This window comes from Cnephaeus nilssonii (assembly GCF_951640355.1).
Source record: "Cnephaeus nilssonii genome assembly, chromosome: 6".
NCBI classification, from domain to species: Eukaryota; Metazoa; Chordata; class Mammalia; order Chiroptera; family Vespertilionidae; genus Cnephaeus; species Cnephaeus nilssonii.
The window spans coordinates 61,966,662-61,980,482 of NC_137077.1; the positions used below are offsets into that span (position 1 = coordinate 61,966,662).

Below are 13,821 nucleotides of genomic sequence, written 5' to 3' on the forward strand. Positions count from 1 at the left end.
TAAGTCACTACTGGATTGTGAGCCACAGTTTTTAGGAAAATCATCTAATTAAACCCCTTCTTTTGAGAAGAAAACAGGTTCAAAGAGATTAAGTGATTCCCTAAGATCACACAGTGAATAAATTGTCATTGTCACAAACAGGATTAGATCTCCTTGTTCCTACCCTACACCATCCCAGCCAGTCTACATCAATACCTATGGGGTAGATAGACATGTGTGTGTGTGTGTGTGTGTGTGTGTGTGTGTGTGTGTGTGTGTGTGGTGGAGGGGATTATAGGGGAGCTCATGGTATCCCAAAATATATAGGAAAGTGCTCAACATTTTTCATGAGAAAAATAAATTAATATATAATTTATGATTCATGAGTTAAATTTCTCACACTATTTTATAATTTTCTAGGGCAGCTGGTCCAGTACATTTCTGCAACTGAATAAAGATCAAGCTGGTATGCGTGCCAGTAGTTAGAATAGCTTTAAGCCACAGCATTATAGACTATGCGAGATTATCACTCTTTGGTTTAGCAAAATATCTTGACTTTTTGAAGTTCAGTTATTTTCTATATCATCTGCAAAATGGAAATGACTGCCCTACATATCTAAAAGAAATGTAGGATATAACTAAAAAAAACACACCCAAAAAACATTTTATTTCTTGTTTTGCCAATTCCAGTGCAGGCTGAGTGACAACCCAGTGGCTGTGCTTTATGTGGCGGCTCCACGACGCTGGCTGCCATCATCTCTACCTGCTTCCAGGTCAATCCAGTAGGAGGAGAAGAGATAGAAGGTGGCAAGCTGACTTCTAAATGTATTGGTCCAGCAGCATCATAATAACATCTACTTACCGCTCGCTCAATGTCTAGATATAGTAACTGGCCCTTCCCAATGCAAGGGAGCCAGAAATGTGGAGCGGAATAAACTATAAGAATTAAATGTCTCTCTCCTCGGGGAATGATGCCAAAATTGTTAGAAACCGACTAATTATAATGAGCTATACTCATGCATACTGCTTGGCTACACCAGTCTAAAACTATAGTGCCCAACATACCATCATGTTCAGTGTTTCTGTATTGCAAACTATGATCTGAGGGCATGAACAATACCTTTTTAAAAGCCGAAGCACCTATTTATAATTGCCTTGACCTCTAATAACCAATGGAGCAGTCTCTCACGGAGCTATTATATTTTATGTCCACAGAGGCCCCAACGTATATTGCAATCATACGCAGAAACGACACTCTGTGGAGCAGGCTATTTTCAGCACAGTTCCCAAAGCATCACTGAGCTGAAGGAATTTCAGGCAGTAAAGTCAGCCACTATCTTTATTTTGTCCATTAAGTAAAATCAGCAGGATTCTAAAATGCAGTGGGGCACCAGTCATCAGATTCAAAAGCGAATTTCCTCAAGAGACGCAGTGTGACACTGACCCTGCAAGACGCCGGCTGGGAGCTTCGGCCTTCAGAATTACTTAAACACACACCAAACAGAGTTCAGTTAACTCAACAACGCATTTACAGTGTAATACTATAAATCTAAAATCTCTCTTCCTAAAGATTATAAAAGAAATAATTCTCTAATATAAAACTCAAACCTCCCGAAGTACATAGACACTCCTTTTTGGACCTTACTCCATCTATATCTTTTAAAAAATCTTTATTGTTCCAAGTATTATGTATGTCCCCCTTTTTTCCCCATTTACCCCTTCTAGCCTGCCCCTGCCCACTCCATATCTATCTTAAAGTTAGAATTAGATAAATCTGTGAGTGTGTGCGTGTATGATGAATATCAAAAGAAAGCATACATTCACAGTTCTATAAAGTATGGCTTCAAATATTTCCATTTTTATAATAGATTTGCACCCTTTGAAAAATAGATGGAATAGATCTCTCTGCCTCCTTGACTTTGGCCAGTGGATGTGGCAGAACTGAAAGAATGATCATTCCCAGGTGAGGCCTTAAGAGACTCAGTCCTCTTCCACCATCTGCCAGTAGATTATGAACTGGGTAGCTTCCAGTTGCAGAATGAGAGACAAATGGAGCAGATCGGAGCCCAGTTTGCATCAGAAGCAAAGCTTCCCAGCCACTCCACAGACCCAGTAGAGAGAAATCTAAATGGAGGTAGTAAGCACTGAAATCTTCGGGTTATCTATTATGTCATCTATGTCGTGTTAATGGAGAAAAACCTAACTGATACAAATGAGGAAAACAAAGAAACAGAATATTTTTATTTCACCTATTTCTAAAACTAGTTCTACAAATTTTCCATTCTTTAAACATATAGCCTCTTAAAAGAAGACAGAAAAAGAACAGAAATGGCATGCAAATTAAGGATGTTGCTTCATGAGGATCTATAAGATAAAATGTAGATGCTGAAATAGATAATATGGGTATAGAAATATGCATATAAACTCTGAGGAGCTCCTGACCTACTCAGAGAAGCCTGGGAAAATTCTGTATAAAGAAAAGGACTTTTGCTTGCCTAAGAACGTGGACAAGAAAAGTCTCAACTTCTTTTTAACAGCGCTGTCCTTGGTAATGCTAAAGCTTGACCTGGGTTAAGTCCTCGAATGCAGAAGGGCTGATTACTACTTACAGATGTTATGACTTTATAGAACAGACGGGGCACTTCAAAGAGAAAAACACAACCCACTCACTGTCAAGATAAAGATCCACCTCGAGGGCTGACATGTTACAAAAATGAAATGGAAGATAATTCAGATTTTAGTATAGCTCATATTTTACAACCTATACCAGTAAAAATGCCCTTCTATTACTTTTAATGTTTAGAATTAGTTTGGCTGTGGATAACAGATAACCTAAATAAGTAGTGGCTCATACATAGTAGGATTTTTTCTCTCATAAAAAAAAAGTTCAGAGGCCCTCAATACAGGGCCTCAATAGCTCACTGCAAAGCCACACGGGCCCAGGATCTTTCTATTTTGTTGCTCCAAAATTCTCAGCACACAGCTCCCCCTTTAAGCTCTATGTTGGCTTCCTGATCTCTAGCCATCACATCCATATTCAGGAAGCAGAATAGAGGACAAAATAAAGAAGACCGTGCTTTCCCCTGTAGGGCACTTCACAGATGTTCCATGTCACATTTTAGCTCATGTCATATTAGCCAGAGCTTCGATTCACAGGTAACTTTAAAGGAATGCACCCAGATTTCTAAAAATGGGTTTCTATTATTAAAGAAGGATAGGATGGAATTAGGGGATGAGTAGCCTATTCCACAACTTTTATTGTGTCAATCATGCAACATATAGGAAAGAAACAAGCAGTCTTTCAACAGCCCACCCTAAATCACTACAGCAAAACAAGACAAGAAGTGTGCAGAGAAAACAATAGCATTTCATTTTAAAATTTAAACAAAACACTAGCAACATTAACTCACAGAGTCTCAGCATACATAAAACATAAACATAAAAACATAAATAAAAAAAGATGACATCTATAAACTTTCCTTCCTCCCTTCTTCCTTTCCTTCTTTCTATTCCTTGGTGCTGATTAAAATATAAAATCCAGTAATCTTTAACATTATCAAAAACATTTTACTAGTCGGATCAAAAAAAGGATTGGTGGGTTAGTAGGATTAAAGAAAAGTTTTCTTTCTTCCAGAGGATTAAATGTAAAACATGGTGACTATAGTTGATAACAATGTATTGTATAATTGAAATTTGCTAAGAGAGTAGAACTTAACGTTTTCCCTATAAACAAACAAACAAATAAATAAATAAATCTTTATACATAAAACCCTAATAAGCAAATAGACTGAACGGTGGAACAACCAAACAACCGAACAACCAGTTGCTATGTCGTGCACTGACCACTAGGAAGCACGCGTGGAACATAGCAGGTGTCAGAAGTGGTGGGATGGTGGAGCAGGTGAGCAGGGGGCCAGACCAAGGCAGGGAGCCGGTTGCTGTCATCAGGGCAAGCCTCTGGTGGTTACTGAAAATTCTCTGCTCCCATGCGCCGAGGTCCCGCCCGGCACTCGCACCTGCTGCCGGTGCTGGCCCTGCTCTCACCTGCTGCCAGTGCTGAATCTGCCACTCGCACCCGCTGCCAGCACCCGGTGCCGGCCCTGATCACTCAGCACCATCAGTGGGTGTGAGCGGCGGCTGCCAGCCTCGATCACCTGTCAGGGCTTCTCCACCTCCCCCTGCTCCTAAGGGGTGATTGGGGCCGGCAGCCGCCTCTCACACCTGCTGCCAGCAACTGCCCCACTCACACCTGCTGTCAGCACTGGAGCCACTGCTCACAGCCACTGCTGGTGCCAGCCTCGCCCACACCCACAGCTGGGTGCAACTGGCGGCTGCCAGCCCTGATCACCTCTCAGGGCTTCTCCACTTCCCCCTGCTCAGGGCTTCTCCACTTCCCCCTGCTCCTGAAGGGTGATTGGGGCAGTTGCCACCGTTCGCACCCACTGCTGTCGCTGGCCCCAATCGCTCCACGCCATCAGGTGTGAGAGGGGTCAGTGCCATCAGTGGCAGTGGTGGGAGCGGGGCTGCTGGCAGACAGGGGATCAGGGGCCACGATGAGAAGGGCTAGGCAGGGGCACAGAGGATGGGCCCACCACAGCCTCACGGCCCATAGTTCCTTTCAAGGTGCACGAATTTGTGCACTGGGCTCCTAGCAAATAAATAAGTGAGGTGATGGACTTGTTAATTAACTAGAGGGAAAAAATCCTTTCAGAGTGAATAAATAAGTGGGGTGATGGACTTGTTAATTAACTAGAGGGAAAAAATTCTTTCACAGTGAATAAATATATAAAATCATCTCAATGTACACTTTACATATTTTATAATTTTATATGTCAATTGTACCTCAAGCTGAAAAAAAGTAAGCTTTGTTCACATAAAACATATCACTCTTGATCACTAACATGAATGGCCTAAACCTGATGAAAAAGGGGCACATATTATCTTTTGCCTTATGATATTTAAGCTGATCCCCAAGGTTTTTGGTGAACATTGATATAGACCATGTTGGTGTTAATCTTTTCGGCATGTAGAATACTTATTTTGAATGTGCATAATTCTTTATGTACAGGGTGGGGCAAAGTAGGTTTACAGTTGTGAGTATGCGAAACAGTTTATTCCTGCATTATTAAATATTTATTATTGTATTATTTTCCATACAAACAACTGAAACTGAGTATCTAGGTAATACTTGCTATGTGCCAGGCACCATGCAAAGCACCTGCCACTGCTTATTTCGTTTAATTCCTTTCCTCAAAAATAAAACTAGAAGGAGAGACTGTTTTCCAACTTACAGCATAGAATCTCAAAATGGGGAAGTAATTAGCTCATTGTCATATGTTACTCAATACAAATTTAAGTGTTCTCTGACTATAAGACTCAAGCTTAATCAGTGTTTTATTACAGTATGTATCTTAAAGAAAATGGTAAGCAGCTTGGATAAAGCTAGATAATTACATATTTACCCTTATCTTTATACTTCCTCTTTGTCTTATCATGCTCTAATTAAATGAATATTCAGAAAATTCCATCTATAATCCATCACAAAACCAATGAAGAGTAGAGTGACTCATATATTATAGCCACTCAATAGTTGTAGAATGATGGACCAAAATGTAAAATTATTACACTTATTAGTTCTACTTTCAATTCACTTTCATATATATTTTATGATATACATTATATATATTTCATATATTTTAATACATGATACATATATGCCATAGTAATGGTTTTTGTTTTATAATTACACTTAAAATTACAAACATTCCCAATATCACATACAATTCCACCACTCTGAATTTCTATTATAAAATATCATCTATCACTAATGCCTAGTAGTGGTTTTAAAATTATTTTATAAATTGCTATAGCTCTAAAGGTCTTAATATTTGAAATATATACTATCTCTCTATATACATATACACACACACACACATATATATATATATATATATATATATATATATATATATATATACATATATATATACACATATACACACACATATACTAGTATATATAATTTATTATAACATTCTAGGAGCAGGAACAGTGATTGAAAAATGCATTATTTATTGCTTACAATCATATCTACAATTTCTGTTTCTAACTTAAAGATCAACAATATTCTCCTGATTTTACAACAATTATAATTGTCCAAAAAACGGCTCCAATATAAAATATATATGTGAATTATACATCTTTTTTCCAAAAATAGGTCATCCAAATAAGACACAAATTATTGCCTTATGATATGCTTGTCCTTAACAACAACTGGATGCCAGCCCAAGAGTAAGATGCCAGGAGAGTCATCCACGCAGATCAGACTGATCTGGATGCGGTACTTCCATGCCCACTGTGGAAGGGGGAGGTGCTAGAACATAGCACTAGCTGGTGTGTGAAGAAAGCGGCTTCTTACTTCACATTTTCAAAAAATGTGTATGTAACTTCTCTTTATGTGCCATGGGTTGCCCTAACTGTCACTGCAACTTTATTTAAAAATAGAATATTCTCTACTCTTGGGAAGAAAGGGCATTAAGGAAGCACGCAATGCACAATTATAAATGTTAAAATTAATGTCCTTGTTAAGCTTGTTGGTTAAATAACAAAGGGAGACTATAAGCCCATCTTCTAGTTCTGGGTTCATAAAGTGCCCGTGTGGTCTTCTACCACATTTTTTTTTCCTTAAGGAGATCTCATTAGATATTCTCTCTCCTCCTAGGTTTCATTATTTTAAAGAGAACTACTGGATTGCCAGCTAAGGAAGAAAAGAATAGATTCTATAGATTAAAGCAACACAGAATGAAATATATATATATGTATATATATATATGTATATAAAAAAGCCTAAGCACCCGTTACGACTGAACGACGGGAATAACCCTTCGACCAGTCGCTATGATGCACACTGACCACCAGAGGGCAGAAGCTCTATGCAAGAGCTGCTCCCTGGTGGTCAGTGCACTCTCACAGCCAACCTCCCGCAGCCGGCCAACCTCCCACGGTCCCTCCCCTTGTCTCTCCCCCAGGCCGGCAGGCCCCGATTGGCCTGGCCCCGATTGGGACTGGGCAAGAGGGCCCTGATCGGCCCTGATCACCAGCCAGGCCTAGGGACCCCACCTGTGCACGAATTTGTACACCAGGACTCTAGTAGAATATAAAAAGATAAGAGGTCAGTTGTTGTTATAATTGTTATTTAAAAAATATTAAAAATGAGAAATGTTTTTGGATTATTATTAGGCTAGTATTGTAACACCTTGGACTCAAAAGAGACTTTAAATTATTCATGTCATAAAAACTATCTTAGCCATCTGGAATTTTAGGTCTTATATTTAGTTTTAGAGATTGTGGAGTGGTGATGCTGTAACTGCATAAAGTCACTTGTGCACTGTTTTGGATAAGAAGGTTCCCAGTTTAGTAGTACATTGTCCAATTAGACCTGTTTGTGGCCATTTACAAAATATCTGCCTTATTTAATCATTGGAATTCCAAATAAAACTGACGAGAATATGACTACTTGTTATCTAAAAATTCATATGCATGAGCATATGTTTCTCTCCGGGACTCAGATGAGGTGGCTGAAACTCTGGCAGCTGTTTTGGGGCCCACAGGCAACAACCCCGTACTGGTAACACAGATGTCCGAGCAGGAGAAATGGAAGGCTCCTGGATCTCAGTGGAGGCCGTGAATTATCTCATGTGGACCCCCATCCTCTAAAATCCCCATCACAGGAGTAAAAGAAGCAACTCATTTTTTAAAAGCCACTATCTCTAAGTGTTTATAACTAGCAGCTTTATACCATTTCTTACTAATCTATCAGCTAAAACAATTAAATATGTTACCCCACTGAAAGAAGAGAGCCCTCTCCAGTTTTTAACCACAATGTCTAGTAAAACTTTAACCTCACTCTACAACATGGAAGCATTTTACTCCAAGGGGAATCAAAGGAGAAAGAGTAGTGCCTTTTATGACATTTCGGCGTTAAGTGTGCTGAAAGCCACGGCACCGTCACTGCGGGGCATCCTTCCGAACACGGATGCCAGTTGCCGTTGGCCAGGAGCGAGGTGGTTTTCTACATAAGCGGCAACCAGGAGAGACACAAAGGAAGCCTGCGGCCCACACAGCAAAAACAGCAGGAGTCAAAGTTGCTTACTTTGTAAATCCGGAGATCTGAATGGTGTATATGCTAGGCTCTCAGAGGTCTAGAATAATAAAATTCCTATTTTAATTACAGCAGCATGCCTAACGTGCTATCATTAAGGTTGTGTCAGCAATTACTTTTTTACAACCTCATTTTCCAGAGAATAATAAAAGTGTTTGGGACTGACACCTTGGCCTAAAGAGGCATTCAGCTCTCCATCCACATGCCTTTTCTTGGTTCTGACAAATTAGAAGAGAACCTGGGCTATGCTTTCTTGACATTGTGGGAGAGAAAATTCTAACCGGCAGACCTCCAAGCACTGTGCCTTTGATTGTCTGAAATTCGGGTCTGTGAACCGTCAGGGCTGATTGCTGCTGTCACGGCTCAGGATGACAACTGTGGTTTCTGTGGTAACAGAGGCTCGAAATGATTAGTGCTTAAAAATTAAAGTCTCCTCTCTGAACTGTACTTCAAAGAAGGACACCGGAGTCGTGATACAGGAGTGTTAACTTGGTAAGTAGATCCATTGTGGAGCGATTTGTGCAGAACAAAATAAGACTCAAAGCAGTGCAAGAAAAATATTACCTCAGAAACGGAACTCTCCACAGATGGATGGAAATAAACACCTCCGTTTTGTGAATGGTGGAAAGAGTTATGAAAACAGCAAAAAGGCAGTATTAGGAGAGTCATTATTAGAAAGAAGTATTACTAGAAGAACTGAGGCTTAAAGAAGAGTGAAATCTCTTTATAAGACTGATAATATATTAAAGGCTGCACATTAATGTCAAGAATCAATTATAATAATACCAAGTATAATTAGTATAATAATTAAAATGTCTTGAGCAGTAACTGTGGATAACAGGCCTTTTGATAACATTTTTACATGGATGAACTCATTTAACCCTGATGACAATCCTATAAGGTAGATACTGTTATTACTCCCATTTCACAGATGTGGAAACTGAAGCAATGAAATACTTATCCTCCGAGCAGTGATGGGCAGTAAAAGGAGTCTCCTGCATCCTGTTCTTAACAGATACTATTTAAAGGAGCAGGACTGCCCTGGATGTGCACAAATCTATTGAAGAGTAAGCTTTACTATAACAGACTTCTACGGTTTCATAAAAGAAGGACAGGTGGGTTTTTAAGATACTCACATAGAAATTAAGAGCTGTATGTTTGTAATGTTGAAACGACAATAATTCTGGGAGGCACAGAGAAAAGATCAGGAAGGAGAAAGAATTCTGGACTAAAAAGTTACGGGGACCAAGTCACTAAAAGAGACTGCGGAGTCCATCATAAAAACTCAGTGGCCGAGTGGCAGTGGTGACAGGGGAGCCTGGCAGGATAACAAGCCCAGCTCTGGACATAAATTCCTGGCTCACTCCACACTGCCTGGAGTCATTCTAAGACTCCTTTAGGACAAAAAGAAAAATCTGATCAAACTTGGTAGGAAGATAAAAAGTTTAAATTGCAGCAGCCGAGGGGGATGGGGATTGAGGGGGGAGGGGATGGAGGTGATAAGAGAGGAGAAAACCTGAGAACAAAGGTGTCAAGAAGGGAACAACCATCAAGATGTGTCTGAGGAAACCAGCCAAAGAAAGGAGGGCTGCAGGAAGAGAGAGGCAATTGATCACAAGTGGCAGGACTCTCTGATACAAAAGCTGCCATTGCCAAGACAAATCTTTTCATAATCCCGTTTCTTATCAATTTCAGCATGAATCCACTCCCCAGGAAATATGTTTCAGCATTAAACAGTAATTACAGGCTCTTCCCTCCACTCCCTCCTTACCAATAAGCAAAGACAGCCCTTAGGATATGACACAGTTAAATAAGAAGAGGAATCTTCACACAGACGTGCAATGCAGCACCCAGGAAAAGGACAGAGAAGGTGAACATAGTCTACGTATTCGAACTGATACTCATCTGCTGCTAAAAATCCCTGAGGGGGAAAAGCTATATTTAATTTAAAGAGATATTGGGACAGAGGTGTGCTAAGTCGATGAATTTTTGTCATAAAGATGCATTGAAATTAGACAAGCTCCATGATGGCATTTTCTGGGAAAGAAGTCTCCAAATGGAACAGACATCAGTCAGTGCTTGCTTTGGCATTCAGTGGGTTCACAAGTCTCTTTGTTATTGCTGTTAAAACCCTCACATCCAAACATTCGCTTTGCAGACTGACAATTATGCCACAAGAATTTTCAGGCACAGCTGCAAAGTGGCCAGGAAGACTAATATTTGAAAAGTTGATGGTGATCATGCGTGCATCTCGGTCAGTTAAATACAGCATAGAGCTGAACAACGGTCAGCTTCCTTCCCTCTGTACCAGAAGGTTGCTAAGTCATTACCCCGCTTAACAGGGTGTGCATCTGCTTAGGTTGCAGTTCACTGTGACTGACGGCCTCCCCCCCCATCCCCCACCCCCACCCCTACATTCTGCGAATTGTCCTCTATTTCACCTCTAGTGGTTCCCAGGTACTTCTGGTCTCTTTTACACACTCTCACCTCATAAAATCACCTCATTACTCCTTATCTCTGTAGTCTTTCCAGCATAACTTCTACCTCCCCCTTCCTCTCCCTTCAACCTAGCGTCCTTTTGAGATTATTTTTAAAAGCTAACAATATTGCCACCTATCTTTGCTGCATCCTGGACCTATTTTTTTCATTCTTTTGTCCATCCTTTAACTAATATTTAATCATCATCCACCATGTGCCAGATGCCATGTTAGGCCTTCAGGATACGACAAGAAACAAGGCAGACCGAGTTCATGTCCTCATGATGTTTAAATTCTAGTTGAGAAGGCAGCCACTAAATTATTTAATAACATATCACCAGGAAGAAGAGCAGAGTGCAAAGATAGCATAAACAATGGGAGCTGACCAGGTCAAAGCAATCAAGGAAAGTGTCATTGTGGTGATGGGGGAACAGAAGAAGGAAAGAGTGGGAGAAAATCATTTCTAGATTTCTGGTGCCCGGGACCCCTTGACTTGGAAGGTCTCAAGACAGTCAGAAGCACATATGTTTGAGTATAGATAGAAGCACAGATGTTTGAAGACAGACAGAAGCACAGATGTTTGAGGACTGGAAAGAAGTGCAGAGATGGGTTGAGAGGAAGCAAAGCAGAAGAAGAGCTGGTGAGGCAAGCAGGGTCAGACCGTGAGAGCCTTGTTAAAGATTTGATTTTTTATTATAAGAGCAATGTGAAGCCAAATGGAGGATTTTAAGCAGAAAGGAGAGGATGCTTTGTATGTTTGGAGAGCGCTCATTCCTGTGACTTGGAAAAGAGGGATCTCAAGAAGACACAAGGAGGCCAGCGAGGCGGCCACGGTGGTAATACAAGGGAGAGATAACAGGTGCTATCAGTGAGAATGAATGGAAATGGGTGGGAGGAAGGGATATTAATTTTGGAGAATAAATATGGCTCATAAATGCCCTGGGTATTTATCTTACTGCAATAACATGAAGGTGTTAAACTGTGGTCTGGATGAAAGCCTACTCTCTCATGTTGCCCCTTCACTCCTGCTAGAAACCCATTCTGCCCAGTTCCTCCTTTACACATTCAGTATTCTTCTGCCCCTTATTATATTCAGAGCCAAGAGAGCCTTAGATATCCTACCTAATAATCCTACCTAATAATAGACAAATATGCAAATTGACCACACCTTTGCTATGCCCAAGTCACGCCCACCAGCCAAGCCACGCCCACCAACCAATCAGGACGAGTATGCAAATTACCCCAACCAAGATGGTGGTTAACTTGCATATCAAGACAGTGTAGAAAGAAGCCAAGAGCTGCAGAAGGGAGCAAAGCTGCAGAGAAGCAAGCAAGCCGGGGGGAGGAGAAGGGAGGAGTGGAGGCGGGGCGGGGGAGAAGGAAGGAGAGCAGGCGGGCTAGCGGAGAAGGTGGGGTGGGGGAGAAGGGAGGAGCCCAGGCGGGGCCGGGGGAGAAGGGAGGAGAGCAGGCGGGGCGGGTAGAGTGCAGCAGGAAACCCTATTGCAGGATTCTTCCTGCAACGGGAATGCTAGTTTGTTTATAAATTGACATGTTTAATAAGTCAGTATTTTCCCCAGTGACTCCAAACACTGGGTTTACAATCTGCTTGGATCACGATAAATTGTTGAGCTCAAAGGATCATGATACTGAAGTTGTCAAACAAGTCTACTGCCTACTGTATCACCTGCCAACTGAGGAATTAAGATTAGGGAATAGATAATAATCGTCATTATTAACATCTACTGAGTACTTAGAAATATGGCAGGTATTCTAGGGTGATTATTGAATTTAAGCCTCAGAACTCCTCTAAGGTGGGTCCTATAATTTATCTCCATTTTACAGATGAATAGACTGAGGCTTAGAAAAGCAAAGCAATTTGCACAAAGGCACAGAGAGTGAATGGCTGAGCCAGCAGTGTGACTCTTTAACTGCACAAGAAGAGGCTTTGTCTTCTAAAGGAATCTTTGGCTCCCAGCCCCTTGTACAGTAAAAGGTACTACTGAGATTTCCGAGTCTTGGTGATACCCATATTTGTCACACCTACTACTGGGATAATTATAACTTGACTACTTCTCTGTTTTAGTTCTGTTCCTGGGTAGGGGATCATTCAATAGCCCTCTACACAATCCCCTATTTCCAATCTGTAAATCCAGTCTCATGTCAGGTTCTGGAATTCAGGCAAGTGAAATTTGAGGCAAATATTGGATCAGTTTTGTCCTTTAAAGAAAATCAGCATCAAGTAAATCTTGCTACAAGTCTTTTGAGGCTCAGTCCTCAGAACTAGTCTCTACCTGTTACTGGGGCCCTCCTCTTCTTTATACATGAAATCCAGTAAACAGGTTCCTCCTTGAGCCTCTACCTTAGTAGCAAGCCCTCCATTCCTAGGACTGCAATCCTACCTTTTCTAACTCTCTTCTGCAATAATGAGTCCTGGCATTTTTACCTAGGCTCTTCTAACAGATGTCCTAGGTGTGAATTTAGTAGATCCTCATATATCGCCAGTGTCAGGAAGCCTGGTGGCTGGGCGTGGTCTGGTGGTCAGATGATCTTATTACAATGTCATATATATTGGACTCCCAATGATGAATGTAAGTCTATCTGTTGCCATGATCTCTGATTTGTGTTCTGACTGCCATTCCTATCCCCACTTTTTCCTTATAATGGGGCAGACCTAATCCCCAGTCATGTTTCTCTCAGTTGGCTCTAGCCATCTGGGCTTAGCTGGGCCATACCCAGCCCTGTCAGTGCCTATAAGGCATAAGTGATACAAATGGCAATGTCAGGATCGATGTAAGGTTCCTGACTTCAATGAAGGGATGTTAGGACTAGGGTCACCCAGCTTCTCTCCTAGCATCTTAACTGTGGCCAGAAATAATTTCTGGACTCTGGCCCAGGGCATAGAAGGGTTGAAACTTGAGTTCCAATGCCAAGAGTGCTTTTAACTCATAGAAGATGTTGGATAAATCACTTAGCCTACTGTTGATTCATCCCATTAGAAGAATACAAGGCCAAAATTTGGGACAGTAAATGAAGATTACATTTTCACATTCAAAGTTATATCCAGAAGAACAGTTAATATTTATTGAGTGTGCCAGACAGCGTGCTACATGCTTTGGATAATTATCTCATTTAATTTTCACAACAATCCAATGAGTAGTTATTATAATTATCTTGATGTTACATTTGAGAAAAGTTAGGCTTTGA

At 40.9% G+C, this 13,821-nt stretch overlaps 1 protein-coding gene across 7 annotated transcripts in view; it reads right to left on the minus strand.

Annotated features, from left to right (window-relative positions):
* GRIP1 (glutamate receptor interacting protein 1) overlaps nucleotides 1-13,821 on the minus strand; it is a 669,876-nt gene that overhangs the window by 314,520 nt on the left and 341,535 nt on the right. The window lies entirely within an intron of this gene.